This window comes from Vulpes vulpes, chromosome 14 (assembly GCF_048418805.1).
Source record: "Vulpes vulpes isolate BD-2025 chromosome 14, VulVul3, whole genome shotgun sequence".
NCBI classification, from domain to species: domain Eukaryota; kingdom Metazoa; phylum Chordata; class Mammalia; order Carnivora; family Canidae; genus Vulpes; species Vulpes vulpes.
In genome coordinates, this window is record NC_132793.1 from 92,160,585 (window position 1) to 92,176,559 (window position 15,975).

Sequence of the window (15,975 nt, forward strand, 5' to 3'; positions counted from 1 at the left end):
GTCCGGGAGAGAGGGAAGTGCAGATTTCCTGCCTAAAACCTAAAACACAAATTTGGGCGGCGAGGGGACGAGGGGCGCGAATTTTGCGGGGCCGATCGAGGGCCGCGGCGGCTGCGCGGCTGCAGTCGGGAGGGTCGGGCCGGGGCCCCGGGGCTCCAGCGCGCCCGGGGCGGGGACGCAGCCGCCCCGGCACCCCCCCCACGCCCGCGCACCCGCGCCCCCCCCCCCCCCCCCCCGGGCTGAGCGTGCACATTCCAGCTCCAGTGCAGCTCACACCTATCATTTGAAGCCATCTTCGCCCTGCCTTCCAAACATCCCGAGCATTCGTGATTCCGCGCGCTGCTCCTTCTTACTGAGTTCTCCGTGTCTCTCGGCAACTTGTCATAACCTGTAATAAAATGCCCTTTCTGTCGGGAGGTAGAGTCCAGAGGGCAGCCGTTCTATTTTCCACTGGGAGCCCAGGAAAGGAGCCGCGTCTCCCTTTTGTCTGCTTCGGGCTTTAACTCCTGCGGGGCCGGCCCTGGGGCTCCGGAGACCCCGGCCAGGTGCGGGGGCGGGGAGCCCGCCCCTCCGGCCTCGGGCCCCGCTGGGGAGAAAGTTCTGGGCTTGGGGGCGCGCACACACGTGCTGCTAAGGCGTATTCCTCAACAGAAGAGGCTGTTTGCGCTTTTCGTTTCCTCTTCTTCATCTTCTTTCTTTCTCTTTCTTTTCTTTTCTTTCTTTCTTTCTTTCTTTCTTTCTTTCTTTCTTTCTTTCTTCTTTCTTATTATTGGGGTGAGGGGTGAGCTTGACCCAGAGCCACAGAATGGGATGGGGACAAATAGAATGATACCGGGGTCACCTGGGCCAGTATCCTGGGAGCTTTTCCCTGGGCTGGTTATTTAACTGGTCCGAGCCCTTTCCTTAATTAGTCAGACCCATCCTGTAATTATTTTAGTAACATGTATTCGAGGTTTTTCTATCCGACGTGTGAAGGTGAAAGGTTCGCACGGACTAGATGGAAGCTCACAGGGATGGGGAGCCCGAAGGGTGGTGTCCTGGAGTGTCCCGCAGGGCCGCCCCGCCGGTGGTGGGGTCTTCAGGGCACTGAACTCTGGCTTCGCAGCTCACCCGCCCCCTCCCCGTGGTCTGGAACCTCCTCTCCAGCAGTCACCATTCTGTATTTAGAAGGACCCCCTATCCCAGAGTACCCCCCAGAGAAGCCACCTTAGAATTCCCTAAGGTCGCTGATGGGAGGGCATTGACCACATATTTTTCATGTACCTTTCGCCATTCGTGACAGATGTCACCTGATTGGGGAGGAGCATTAGGGAGGCCGGGCAGGGTGGCCGCATGGGGAAAGAGGACCCAAACCAGAATCCCTGCAATTGTCTTCCTGACGCCTTATGTTGTCTGTCGTTAGTTTATTTGTTTAAAGAAGGAAGCTGGGTGGCCAGCCCTGGGGAGGGTGTGAGTGTCCCCTCCCTGACCCCTGAGGCCCAATACCCAACCCCAGAAGGCTTCTTCCAGTCATCCCCCCCCCCCAAGGAGGAGGAGGAGGCCGTGAAGTTATTCTCATCCAGCGGCGAAGCAGAAACAGCTTACCCTTATCTGGCTCCCGAGGCTTGCCGCCCTGACCTTCTCAGGGCGTTTCCAGCAGAGATGTCCACTGACTCTGGCCTGGCCTGCTGGAGATTCCAGACTTCCTGTGCCCACCCACCACTACCCTCAATTCACACACTCTCTGCTGATTTCTTTCTATTCCCTCCCCCCACCTCCCCACTGAAGCTGGTAAAACCTTCAAAACAATACTTAGAAAAACCCAAACCCCATTCTATGCCCTAAAGGAAACCTGCCCCAAAAGTGGCCAGCAAAGTCTGCTGGCGATTTCCTTTATTGGGCAGTGGGGAAGGAGAAGGAAGAGTCTGTGTCCTAAACTGTGGTAAGACACAAAAAGTAGAAACATTCGATTTGAGTGAGAGTAGGGGTTATTCAGTGTTCCTCCACATGAAAGTCCATTCCGTTTAGTTAAGAAAAAACAAACAAACAAATGCATTTCTGTCCTTTGCATGGAAGGAACTAATGAGATCCGGTGGGGAGAAGTTTCATATGTCTGGACAAACTTAAGAAAATGAAGGCTTTTAATCCTCCAAAGGCGGGGGGGGGGGGGGGTGGGAATGAAGAAAAAAATAACAAGGATACAGAAAATGCATTTGTGTCGGAGCAACTGTTTTTGGAAATCCTCTGCGGCGTGGTTTATTGCCATGCCTCGTTTCTCTTTTTGTTTTATTTCTCAGGCTTGGTGTGTGGATCCCTAGGAGGACCCTTGTTGGGCATTTGAAAGTGGTAGTTTGCCATCAGCTATGTAGGTGGCTGCTGCCTCTACGAAGGTGATTATTGCCATCCCTTTTAATCTCTGGACAAAGCCAGACTCCTTTTCCCCTGTGTGTCCTACTTCTGTGGAAACTAGGAGGCCGTAAACCCTAGAAACAGTATTCATTGCAAACGCTGTTCAGAAACACTGCGGACATATTTGAGGATTCTGACAATTATAGTCCATTCTCCCCAGTTAGCTCATAGGCTCTATTCAAAATGAAGCTATTTGGGGGCATGTAAAAGCCAATAAATTTCCCGATGCACAAAAGAAAATGGTGCTTTCTGCCCACTGCCTATTTCCACTCGAAAGTGAATAATGCCCCAGTTACCACCAGGCCTGACTTGATTTATCTTGGTTAATAGGATTAATGTGTCAGCCCCTCTCAAGAATTTCCAAATGCAGATCTGGAGTGTCACTGACTCACTGGTGTCTTTTTTCCTCTCTGATGGGCATAATGATGCACCTCCGAGCAGAGGGCCTTTGTCCGGTGGGAGCGGGCAGATTATCTGTCTCCAGTGAAATAAGGCGTGTTGCAGCCACCTTTGCCAAGACTCAAAGCCAGAACCCAGTCACTATAAAATAATTGTGTCACTACCTCACCAGTGCCCTGTTCGTGTTTCATTTATCTTTTGACTGTAATTGAATGGTTGAAAAGCAAAAATGTAGACAAATTCCAGCTGTATTGAGATCTGTTTCTTCCTCCACTACCTCGGCCCATCATTAGATACTTTCCCTCTCTGCGCAGGAGGTCAGAGTGTATAAATATAAATTGCATTTTGCATTACTTCTAGATGAGTGAAGCTGTCAAAGCAATAATATGAGCCTTCAGTCCCACATTCTACCACTTCTTTCCCATTTTTTGGCCAGGAGGTCATGTGCAAATTGAACGTGACAACCCAGAAGACATGTCCAACAGACTCGTATTGTTACTCCGCTCAGCCGCCCGGCTCATAACAACATGAAGCCCACATTAGTCTCCAGCCTCCACCAGACAGGAGCTAAACAGGGGACCCAGGCTTCTCAAAAAGTTCACTTCAATGGTGACATTTCATCTGAAAGGGGTAAGCAGCACTAAGCCTAAAATATTTTTCATCTAAGACTCATGAACATATCATCCTTAGGAAGACCAGGCCAGTGTCTTACAAGACAAAAAACAAAGAACAGGTGAAGAGCTAAAGAGCCCCCCAACACACACACACACACACACACACACACACACACACACACACAAATATTGTTGCTTCTATTTGAAATTATTGAAAATTTCCAGAAGCCAATAGCAATGTGGTTGGAAATCATTCTCCTTGCTGTTTGAACGATGAAGATGTCACTCGGGAAGCCACCCTAAACTATGGATTGACCTTGGGTTCTTATTAGCAAGTTCTGGTTAGCATTGTTAAAGACCCAACTGCACAACAGAAATTAAACTTCCATCAGCTTATCACTGTGATTAGAAGATAGCCCTCCTCAAACTACATTGTAGCAAAGAAATGAGAAATTTTCATCAATCTGAAGGAAACCGAATGGCTCGGAGGATTGGTAATTGGCTATCAATATGACCCATTCATATCTTGCCCAGATTGCAGCTAACGCAGAGCTGTTGTTCGCTGACAGGGTGTTTGATGGTTTCTAGGAAATGAGTGGCTGTTTTCATTCTTGTTCCAAATGGACAGGTGTCTACATCAGAATTGGCAACCTGGTTGGCACACTCAAAGAGTGGCCAAAGAGTGAATTGTTTATGGAGAATAAACTTCCCTCCCTCCCGTGATACTTGTGCACACATGTGGGGAGGGGACAAAAATGGAGATAGTAGACGCAGAAAGATTGATACAGGTCCTTGAAACGTAAGCAGGCTAATGCCCTTTTTGTTCTGAATGGCGCCATGTGCAACCACATCTCTCTTACAGCTCATCTTATGCCTTACCACGTTCTACTCTAAGTGCACAAATAAAAGTCCATGAAAGGCACTTAGTCCTCCTTAGGATGCTCTTATTGGTCTAAACAACTAAAATAAAATAAATTAAGAGGGTTTTTTTTTTACATTTTGTTAAATAAGTTTTATTTTCATACATTCTTCTTTTCTCAAAGAAAGTGTCCTTATTTTTTTTTACTATTTTATTTATTATATTATTTATCTTCATTATTGTTGTCCTCTTCTCCATAGGTCAGATGAACTACATGTGTTTAATACTGAAGGTGAAGAAAAAATACTGAATGTGAGGAGGTTACCAACTTTAAGTAGCACAACTACTAATACCTGGTCCAATTGGGAAATATTCCTCTTAATCTCAGTGGATCACATCACATTTTATCACATTATACCTTCAGATCTATACAAGTATGTCTCCCTCCTTTCACTTTTACACATAATCTTTACAATTTCAAGTTATTATTTATGCAAATTATTTTTATTTCCGGAGTGTTATTTTAAAACAATACATGAGTCATATTCTTTAGAAAAAAGTCAGTCACTGTAATGCCCAGGACCCAAGATCCTTTTATTATCTAACCTTTACCTTCACAGGTATTAAAGTTGTTTTAAGTCTGGGAAAAAGTTTGTTTGGTTTTGTTTTTTTTTTAAGAATCTTAAAAAAGAAAAAATATACCTGGGCTTACAGAAGTGAAGCAGCCACTATTATTAGTTCTTCTAAATTTAAAATTTTAGCTTCCAGTCACAAGATTTTATAATTCTATTCCTTGATCCTAACTTTTCTCTTCTCTTCTTAATGAAATATTTGTGTAAATATGCTATCAATTTGTAGTTCATTTTTACTCCTCTACATTACCAGAATTATAGCAATAAAGGTCAAAAGCTTTGGAGTGAGGCTCTTACACCTCTCTGTGGTGCATTCAATGACCTTGGGCACATCTGACAATTCTCTGAGCCTCTGTTTCTTCATCTGTAATATGGGGATATTTATAGTCTTTCATTTACAAAGTTGTTTGCGGATTCATGAAATATCATGCTCTCTGTTTCTGGAAAGGAGTTAGTCCTAAATCAGTGTAAAGCATCATCATGCTATTTATGATGATGATGTAACCTCTCTAAGTATTAGAATCTTCATCTCAGGAGCAGAAATAATAACAATAAGGTTGTAGATAAAATGTGTGAGACTTTTGGCATGGCTAAACCAGAGCAGTCCTTCAGTAAATGGGCAGTGGTTTGTTGTTGCCACAGTCATAGATCCAGTGGAAATAAGTGAAGTAATCACTTTGGAAAGAAATTCATTCTTCAAGAGTTCCACCTGGCAGTTCTTCATGCCTGGATCTAGAGGTTAAGTTGGTAGAGGCTGGCATGAAGGAAGCCAAGTTGAGAACAATGCCCAGTTATCTTTCTTTGTCTCATGACCATAACTCAATACCTTGTCCTCTCATGACTTCATCCCACCAAGTTGGGGTGAGAAACCCCTGCCAGAGTAGGTTAGGGTAAACAACCCAATTCTACCTCTGCTGCTGAAGAAAACAGATGAAATGAGACTCAAGGAATGTGTTTCATTGATTGCAAGGTGAGTCTTGAGAGCCAAAGGAGAATGTAGAGAGTTGTTAACATCCTGATATTATAGAATGGAATATATTGTTTGCATCCTGATACTATAATTTCACTTCTGCATAGAGAATCAAACCTTTATTGAATTCATGTATAAGGATAGACTGAAGTGCCATTTGAAGATTCAGCTTGAAAAAATTCAAAGGGACTCTGAAGCCAAAAGCCTCCAGTACCTACAGATAGAACCAGGCAGTTCTGGGAAAATCTGCTCCTGGGAAAGACATCAGTCCTGATTCTCTAGGAATTTTACAATAAGCTGATAACTAAGTTTGATTTGGGTCCTTGGGAGTGGTGTGTCTGTATAAGTGGAATAAAATTTCATGTTTAAAATGATATTTCATAGCTTTGGAGATTCTTTTGTATATCAGAGTTCATGAGTATAATCTCCCTAGGGGCCGGCGGTGTTGGCAAGAACTGAAATTCTCCAATCGTAAACCATTTATGTAACACAACTGAATAAAATGCTTGCACTGGATGTGTATAACATTTATGCATATAAAACCAAACATTCTTTGAATGATTAGAAAGAAAACCAGTTTGTTCAGATAGACTCTCTTGCTGACTAATTGTATCGGATTTGCTCTATGTGTGTGTGTGTGTGTGTTTCCACTGTATCAACTGTCCAGTGATATTCAAAACCTCTAATGTCTCCAGTTCAGCAAGAAAGCCAAATGGAATTGGGTTCATTCCACTCTCTCCAAACATAACTGCCCCATTTGGTAAGAATAAATTAGATTTAGTGAAAATTAAAATGTCAGCAAAAAGAAATAACTTCTCTACCCAATCTCCACTGAAGACCCACATAGCCAAATGTCTGGCATTTGCCTGTCATCTGCTTCTCTGACCATAGGGAGCAGCTCAAATGACAGGCACACAGATGGACACGTCGTGTGATTAATGGCATCTACTGGGCCTGGTGGTGAGGATGCAGGAAATGGCGGCAGACATGAGCTAGTCCCCTTTTTGGTTTAGCATTCCTTCCAAGGCTTGAAATGGAGAGGAATCAGGAAACATTCCAGCCCTTATTCTTTGCTAGAAACTCTGAAGGCACCCTTCTTGCATTCTCCAGAGTCACTTGCCAAGACCAGACCTTTGATGGGTAGCTATACCAGCCTTCTGACTGGCCCATCACAATTACATCCTCCTTCCCTCTTTCCCTCCCTTCCTTTGTTTCTTCTTCTTTCTTTGTTCTTTTTCCCTCTTGTTTTTTTTTCCTCCTCTTTTTCCCAAGCATTGTCTCACCTCAGCAACCTCAGAATGCAAACTAGCCCACCAGAGTGGGCTCTCCACTGAACCTTTAAGGAACAGATGGAAGTGTGTGAAACTGGCCAGGGTCTGAATAGGCAGCATGAAGACCTATAGCAACCTCTAGCCTTGGACTTCGCTCCACCTTCTAGCCAAGTGAGTCATTCCTACTTATGGCACTTCTAACACATCAAGAATACAGGAAACCAATGGGGCACCTGTGTGGATCACTCAATTAAGCCTCCGACTCTTGATTTTGGCTCAGATCAAGATCTCAGGGCTGTGGAATGGAGCCCCGTGTTGGGCTCCTCGATGAGTTTGGAGCCTGATGAAGATTCTCTCTCTCCTTCTCCTTCTGCCCTTCTGCCACCCTTCCTACCCCCACTCTCTTTCTCTTAAAAAAAAAAAATACTGGAGATCAAGATTCTACCACTAGAAATGGGCCAAACTTGATGCCATTGTCTTGGGACCACACCCAAGTGGAGAATTCTTTCCTTCACTGGCTTTTAAAATTTTAAATTGTTTTAAATAAATAATCAAGACTTGCAAAAGGTAAGAAAGGGTGAAAAATCTTCCTCCAGTCCTGTTTTTCACCCCTTGCCACCCAGACTACCAATGCCCTTTTTTTGTTGTAATTAGTAATTTTAGACCACTTTAAGTTTATAGAAAAATTGAGTGGAGGGACAACTGGGTGGCTCAGACTCTTGATTTCAGTACAGATCATGATCTCAGCTCTCAAGTTTCTGGGATGAGCCCCACACAGGGCTCTACACTCAGAAGAAGGGAGTCTTCTTGAGATTCTCTCTCTCCCTCTTCCTCTTCCCCCCTTTCTCTCTCTCTCTCTCTCTCTCTCTCTCTCTCCATCTCTCTCTAAAAAGAAATAAAAGTCTTTTCTAAAAAATTGAGTGGAGGGGATGCCTGGGTGGCTCAGCAGTTGAGCGTCTGTCTTCGGCTCAGGGTGTGATCCTGGGGTCCCTAGATCAAGTTCCGCATCAGGCTCCCTGCATGGAGCCTGCTTCTCCCTCTGCCTGTGTCTCTGCCTCTTTCTCTTTGTGTCTCTCATGAATAAGTACATAAAATCTTTTTTAAAAAATTGAGTGAAAAGTATAAAAAGGTCCTATATCCCCTTACACTCCTCCCCGCCTTCCCCCCCCCCAATTGTTAACATTTTGCTTCTGTGTAGTACATTTGTTAGAATTGATGAGCCAATATTGACACATGATTATCAGCTACAGTTCATAGTTTACATTAGATTCACTCTTTGTGTTGTATGCTCTGTGGGTTTTGGCAAATGTATGATGACATACATCCACCATCACGGTATCACATGAAATAGTTTCACTGCCCTAAAAACGATCCATGTTCTACATCTTCAACCTTCCCTTCTCCCAAAACCCTCTGGCAACAGCTAATCTTGTTGCTATCTCCATACTTTTGCCTTTTCTAGAATCCATATACTTGGAGTCATACAGTGCAATGCCTTTTCAGACTAACTTCTTTCTCTTAACAATATGCATGTAAGGTTTCTCCATTTCTGTTCATGGCTCGTGCTCACTCCTTTTTATTGATGCATAATATTCTATTGTCTGCATGTACCACAGACTGTTTATCCATTCACACACTGAAGGACATCTTGATTGGTGCTAAGTTGTGGTCATTATGAATGAAGCTGTTATAAACACTCATACGTAGGTTCCGTGTGGACAGAAATCTTCAACTCAGATGAAACTCAGAATCACCAAGGAAAGTGATTACTAGATCTTATGATAGGAATATGTTTAGTTTTATAAGAAACTGCCAACCTGTCTTCCAACTGATTATGGATTTTTGTTTTGTTTTCAGTAGTTTTAAAGTACCTACTGTTAGCAGAATAGGTACTTAGCAAAGATGGAAATCCAGACCCTGCCAACAGCCACTGGGACACACCAAGGCAAGAGCTCCCACCATTTGCAGCAACACAGAGTTGATCTCAAGAACATGGACTTCGGGGGGCACCTGGGTGGCTCAGTCGGTTGGGCATCTGCCTTCGGCTCAGGTCATGATCTTGGAGTTCTAGGATCGAGCCCCACATTGGGCTCTCTCTCAGCAGCGAGCCTTCTTCTTCTCCCTGCCCTCCTGCTCGTGCTCTCTCTCTCTCTCAAATAAATAAATAATTTTTTTAAAAAATAATAAACTTGATCAAGCCACAGAGGTTTACTTCTTGCCTTGGCTGCTTACTTGCTCTGTGACCTCAGGCATGCTTCTGGTCTCCCAACTGCAATTAGGCTTGGTAATAACACCCAAATTCTAGGGTTCTGAGAATTAGTGAGATGTCTCCTGCACATTTTGACACACTACTTGGGTACAAGTAAGTGCTCGATAGATATTAATATTATTTTTATATCTTATTACAAAAACCACCATCTTTTCCCCAACCTCTTCCCAGTATATTCATTAGAGATGAATCTAAGTAACAGTGCATTAAAGGGACTGGAAGACAGAACAATATGATACATTGTATAATCTAATGAGAAAAAAAAATGTGCAGCAGCTAAAATTTAAAAAAAAAAAAAAAAGCTAGAAAGAAAATGTCTTTAAGTGTGGAAGGTTTTGATCTGCAGAATAAATTCCCTCACTCTCCTCTCACCCCAGGTTCCCATTAGTGTTTTGCTGGCTCAGAATCCTCTGGGGTGAATCCTGGATTATGAAATGCCCTCTCTCTGGTGGCCTGCCAAAGCCTCCTCTGCAGACACCCAGACTAACCTGGCACTGGCTCGTGGTAAGAAGCCTCCTCACCCTGAGGGCCTGAGTAATGCTCATGTTTTTTCCTTTCTCAGACTACTCCACAGGCGGGCCGGGGGGAGAGCCATTAAGCAATCCATGTGGTATCTTTTTTTTTATTATTTCTTTGGGCAATTCTTACATGATGACATAATGATATGTGCTAACAATGAAAAATAAATGCACTGGAGCTGTATCTCTTTGTATTGGGTTTATTTTGGAAATGAACAAACACACAAACAAGAAATCCTCTCCTGTGCATTCCTGATTAATAATCTATGACTCCCCACGATGCCCACACACCAGTGGAAACGGAAACATTTGAGTGCATCTACCAGCTGATTTGCCTTCATGATATCAGATGACTAGTTTCCCTGTTTTAACTACATGGGCAGGGCTTGGGTGTCATGAGGTCAGAGTGTATGGAATTTTTTTTTTTTTAACTAAGGGTAAACAATGAAACCTGATAACTTATTCAGGGCATATGGCTTAAAAGCAGGCACTCACTATATGAGGCGTATCGGATTAATAAAGCCCCACGCTAAGGGCAAATCTGGAGCAAAATCTTTCTGATTAACTGTAAAACTGAAATATAACAGCAGAGCTCAGAATCCTGCTGAGGAATTACAAACAGGGTAGGTTTGAAAAGTTGAAACGTAGGACACGTGGGTCTGCTGGAGTCGTCCAAATGGATGGCCACAGCCAGGTTTTAAGACTATTCAGCCCATCGGTCCTGTGGGAAGAACAGGAAGAGGGTAGAGGTCAGAATGAACAGGGTCTTTCTCGTTCCTCTCTCCCACCCTACGCAAGGGCTTCACCATCCCAGCACAGCTTAATGGAGTCATGAGGAAAGGAAGAATAGGGGAAAGAAAGAAAGAGCCAGTCCCCAGGAGAGATCTCTCACTCAATATGCTTTGGGTACACTGTGACCCAGGGAAATGCCTCTTATTTTCTAGAAGCTTCTGTGATTTTTTTTAAAGATTTATTTATTTACTTGAGAGAGAAAGAGTGTGAGCAGGTGGAGGGGCAGAGGGAGAGAGAGAGAATCCTTAAACAGACTCCACCCTGAGAGTGGAGCCCAATGTGAGGCTCTGTCCCAGGACCCTGAGATCATGACCTGAGCTAAGATCCAGTTGGCAGCTTAACTGACTGAGCTTCCCAGGGGCCCCTAGAACCCTCTGGCTTTAAGGTTCAGTCTGCTGAGTCTGAATCATGATTAAAGGCACAATATCCAGATCTAACAACAGAAACCATCTTGAGTTCTGGGTCCACTTCATGCTAGCTCTATGACTTGAGTCTTCTCTAAGTCTCACTTACTTTGGCTGTGAAATGGAAATGAGAACAGTATCATACCTCCCTTCCAGCTGTTGTAAGGATCACAGAAAGTAACAGGGCCTGGCACTGTCTCTGATGCACAGTGAGTGCCGAGTCTAGGTATTTATTGCATTATTGTTGCCATCATTGCTATTTTTGAGTTTACCACACAGTTATGGATATTTTTCTGTCTGGAACAAGAAATAGTCAGGAACAGAGTTAGTTGTAACAGCACGCAGGCATGGATATGAGGGCTGGGTATTTCAGCAGCCTCAGATGCCACCAGCTGTGCTAGGTCAGCCATTTAATTCAGTTCAACAAGTTTGCATTTTGAGAACCAGGATATGGGTGAACACCACATTACCCCTGCCTGACCAGCACTTGGCCTACACAGGAAATTCCACAAACACAGCTATCCAGTTGAAGTGATGTCATGTGAAGTTGGAGAGTTCCCACCAAATAAGGCTGGCCTCTGAAGCTGAATTAACAGACATGTTATCTTGATCCTTCTCCTCCCCAAAATACATATATTTATTTTAATAAAATAATTTCTGTTCAAAATCCTTCAAAAATATTCTCTTCAAACTGCTTTATTTTTTTTTAAGATTTTATTTTATTTATTCGTGAGAGACACAGAGACAGAGAGAGAGAGGCAGAGACACAGGCAGAGGGAGAAGCAGGCTCCAGGCAGGGAGCCCAACGTGGAACTCGATCCAGGGTCTCCAGGATCAGGCCCTGGGCTGAAGGCGGCGCTAATAGTGGAAGTGGAACATGTGGAACATGACCTTGACTTCTAATTTCCTTTCATTGTCAACAAAGTGACCCACAGCCTCGGTGAGAAAGATGAAAGGTTGCTTAATTTTTGTAATTTTTATGGCTTTGATGAAGGAAAGAAAGAAGGGGCACCTGGGTGGCTCAGTGGTTGGGCATATACCTTTGGCTCAGGTCGTGATTCCAGGTCCTGGGATCCAGTTCCACATCGGGCTTCCTACAGGGAGCCTGCTTCTCTCTCTGCCTATGTCTCTGCTTCTCTCTGTATCTCTCATGAATAAATAAATAAAATCTTAAAAAGAAAGAAAAGGAAGGAAGGAAGGAAGGAAGGAAGGAAGGAAGGAAGGAAGGAAGGAAGGAAAAAAAGAAAGAAGAAAGAAAGAAGAAGAAAAAGAAGAAAGAAAGAAAGAAAGAAAGAAAGAAAGAAAGAAAGAAAGAAGAAAGAGGGAGGGAGGGGAACAGTGGGAGGGAGGAAGGAAGGGAGGAAGGAAGTGAGAGAAAGGAAAGAAAGAAAAGAAAGAAGATAGTTTCTGGAACTAATATTGAAGTATTAAGTACCTGAAACAGTGTCTTTTATGGTCTCTCTCAGTTGGATGTGCCTGATACCGAGGAGCACTCTTAGAGGGATCCCTTTCCATCAGGTGAACTTCTTTGCCAGTTCACAGATGAGTAACCTCTGCTGCACTGAGCTAGTTTCTTGAGCTGCCCCTGCCCCATATTAAGGTCCCCATATGAGACAGAACATAAAGACTCCTAACTCTGGGAAATGAACTAGGAGTGGTCGAGGGGGAGGAGGGTGGAAGGTGGGGGTGAATGGGTGACGAGCACTGAGGGGGACACTTGATGGGATGAGCACTGGGTGTTATTCTGTATGTTGGTAAATTGAACACCAATAAAAAATTAATTTATTTAAAAAAAATAAGGTCGCCATATGGGCATGGGGAGACAGGAAGCAGATGTTTGGCATATTCTGGAATTTCTAAGATTTTTTTTTTTTTAGAACTTCAAGGATTTTGTTGTAATAATTACAAGTCTACCTAATCTTTATTTGATTTTGGGAAAAGAACACCCTCCCATCTCCATATAGTTTCCCAAATACTGTCATTAATGTTTTCAAAGGAACTGGAGCACTCCAAGTCCTGATGACCTGAGGAGCAGAACCCTCCCCTGGAGCCCTGCCCTCCACCCACCCAGCTCTGCCAGGCTCCTTTGGGCTCCTATGCCACAAGTTCTGTTTGCTTTGTGGATGACTTCTTTTTCCCCTAACTCCTTCCCCTGGCTGACTTCTACCCATCCCTCACACATCTTTTTTAACATGGCTTACCACAGGAAGCTTCACAACCCCCTCAACCAGGACCTGGGCTCTTTATCCATGTTGCTCTGGTACCTGAAGGATGGAGGACTCCTGATGCACTTGATTCAATTTTTTTTTTTTTTTTGAGTGCCTGCTTCCTGCTCTGTGAACTCACTACTTCCAGGTTACCATTGTACCTCAGTGCTTAGCTCTATATTTGCACATAATAGGTGCTCAGTAATCTTTGATGGGAGTAAAAGAGAGAGAAGACAGGAAGAGACAGAGGAAGGAAGGGAAGAAGGGAAGGAGGGAAGAGGCATTAGACAAGAAAGACCAAGAACGTGTCACTGTGGAAGCATTCCTAATTTGTCGTTACCCTCCCACACACATACACACACATGCATGTGCCACTCTCCTTTGTTTGTCTCCCTCCTCTATTTTCTCCTCTTTACAGAAATACCAAAATTAAAACAACATTAAAATCATTCCTGCTTCAGTATTTACCACAATTTGATCCTTTTGTTTGGTCATTCTTGAATACACAATTCAAGTATATTTCAAAGCCAGTTTATGCAACAAGCATGAAGTATCATGTCTCTCCCACACACATTTCAATAAATAAATGACAAGATAGATTTTATTAAAATATAATTTTTCATTTAAATTTTGAAAATCTTACAAAAGTTTTAAGTCATCAGATAATTCCATCTTGACACTGACATTGCAAAACCAATTAAAGGAAGCCACCAAGATCATATTATTGGGGTGCTGGTGACTCAGTCAGTTAAGCACCTGCCTTTGGTTCAGGTCATGGTCCCAGGGTCCTGGGATCCAGCCCTGCCTGGGGCTCCCTGCTTAGCAGGGAGTCTTCTTCTCCCTCTACTTCTGCCCCTTCCCCTGGTTCATGCTTTCTCTTTCTCTCTAATAAATAAATAAAATCTTAAAAAAAAAAAAAAAGAATCATATGCAAGTGAAGATGAAGCACATCTCGGCAAAGATCTAGAGAAAATGTGGTTTGCAGATAGACATTTCACTTATAATTTTATTTCATTAGTAACTAGTGCTTGAAGTGTCTGTTTATTTAATAAAGTGATGTCTATCTTATTTGGTAAAAAGAAGCCTTGCTTGACCCCAGGAGATGTCCAAACTGGAACAAAGTTGTGTCAAAACCCCTTTAGGACATTTCCCGTAGGATAAAAACTGGGCTATGAGACACTGTGGGCAGCCTGGGTGGCTCAGCAGTTTAGCGCCGCCTTCAGCCCAGGCGTGGTCCTGGAGACCCAGGATCGAGTCCCACATCAGGCTCCCTGCATGGAGCCTGCTTCTCCCTCTGCCTGTGTCTGTGCCTTTCTCTCTCTCATGAATAAACAAATAACATCTTAAAAAAAAAAAAGATGAGACACTGTATGAATTAGGTGTTTTATTTTGTTTTATTTTTTAATCTTATTTTATCATTTTTCTTTGTAGTCTCAACACCCAGCTTGGAGCCCAGCTCTGGGCTTGAGCTCGAGAAAGTGAGATCCAGACTCGAGCTGAGTTCAAGTGTCAGACACTTAACCGACTGAGCTACCCAAGAGCTCCAGCGGCGTATGAATTAGATAAAAATCTTTCCAAGAAATTTTCCCTTGCTTTGGATGAATTTCTTTTTCTTTCTTTCCTTCTTTCTTTCTTTCTTTCTTTCTTTCTTTCTTTCTTCTTTCTTTCTTTTTCTTTTTGCAGAGAAATCAAGAAGAAAGAAGGAATGAAAAGAAGAAGAAAAAAGAAAGAAACAAAGAAATGAGGAAAGAAAGAGAAAGAACGAGCGTAGTACAATAGCATCACAGAGGAGCATACTACACGTTTGTCTGTGTTACTGTCTTCGTCTTTTACTTCCTCACCTGAAGGAATGCAGTGCAGGGATGTCAGAACTCCAAAGCAGGGCAAGAAATTGAGCAGAGTGTAGATTCATTCATGACAGGAGATTTCAAAAGTTAGAATTACTAAATCTGGGCTGGAAAATAAGAGAGATTTACTTAGGCATTAAAAATATGTACTGGACGGTAAAACTGATAGATCCTTATTACATGGTCCCGCAAGAGGCTGCACTCCTCGGCGTGGTTAATGCTAAAGAAATTTAAAGCAAGTTATAGAAAATACTTCTTCACCTGGTAGAATTCATTCTGAGGAATTTGCTGCCACAGGCAGTCATAAAATCAATCACTGAGTTGGATTTTTCAAAGGGGCAGGATAATGTATGACCCCCTCTTCTGGCTAGTTGGGAAGGATAGAAGCAATCAATTCGCCTGCTTCTAGGAGATCACAGTTGATTACTAGTGGGGTCAGCGAAAAGATGTCCTCCACACTTGATCAAGATAATTAAAAAGTGTTTGCCCATGCTCACATGTCCTGGAAGGAAATAGGAAATAGGATATAGAGATCAAATGACCTGATCCATTATGACAAATGTTTTTTGACAGGGATAGAGCATTAAACAATGCAAAGATCAATTCCAGGAACTAATTACAGGTGTTCCTACTATATGTTTTCATCAAAGCATTTTTTTCTGGTAATATAAATATTACACATTGTTTTTGTTTTTAAATCTGTTTCTCTGACAAGTATTCTTGGAGTACATCTACCAAACCTGAAAACACTTAACATTCATGACTTTTCTTTTTCCCAATGAAAAGTAGAGTTTAGCCAAAAGTT

General features: G+C 43.1%; 1 long non-coding RNA gene across 1 annotated transcript in view; it reads right to left on the reverse strand.

Annotated features, from left to right (window-relative positions):
- Nucleotides 1-10,104: 10,104 nt before the first annotated feature.
- LOC112922142 (uncharacterized) overlaps nt 10,105-15,975 on the reverse strand; it is a 40,005-nt gene continuing 34,134 nt past the window's right edge. The window contains exons 2-3 of the long non-coding RNA XR_003235393.2: nt 15,165-15,277; nt 10,105-10,641 (exon numbers count right to left, since the gene is read on the reverse strand). This is a non-coding gene — a long non-coding RNA (uncharacterized lncRNA). The remainder of the gene's footprint in view (nt 10,642-15,164; nt 15,278-15,975) is intronic.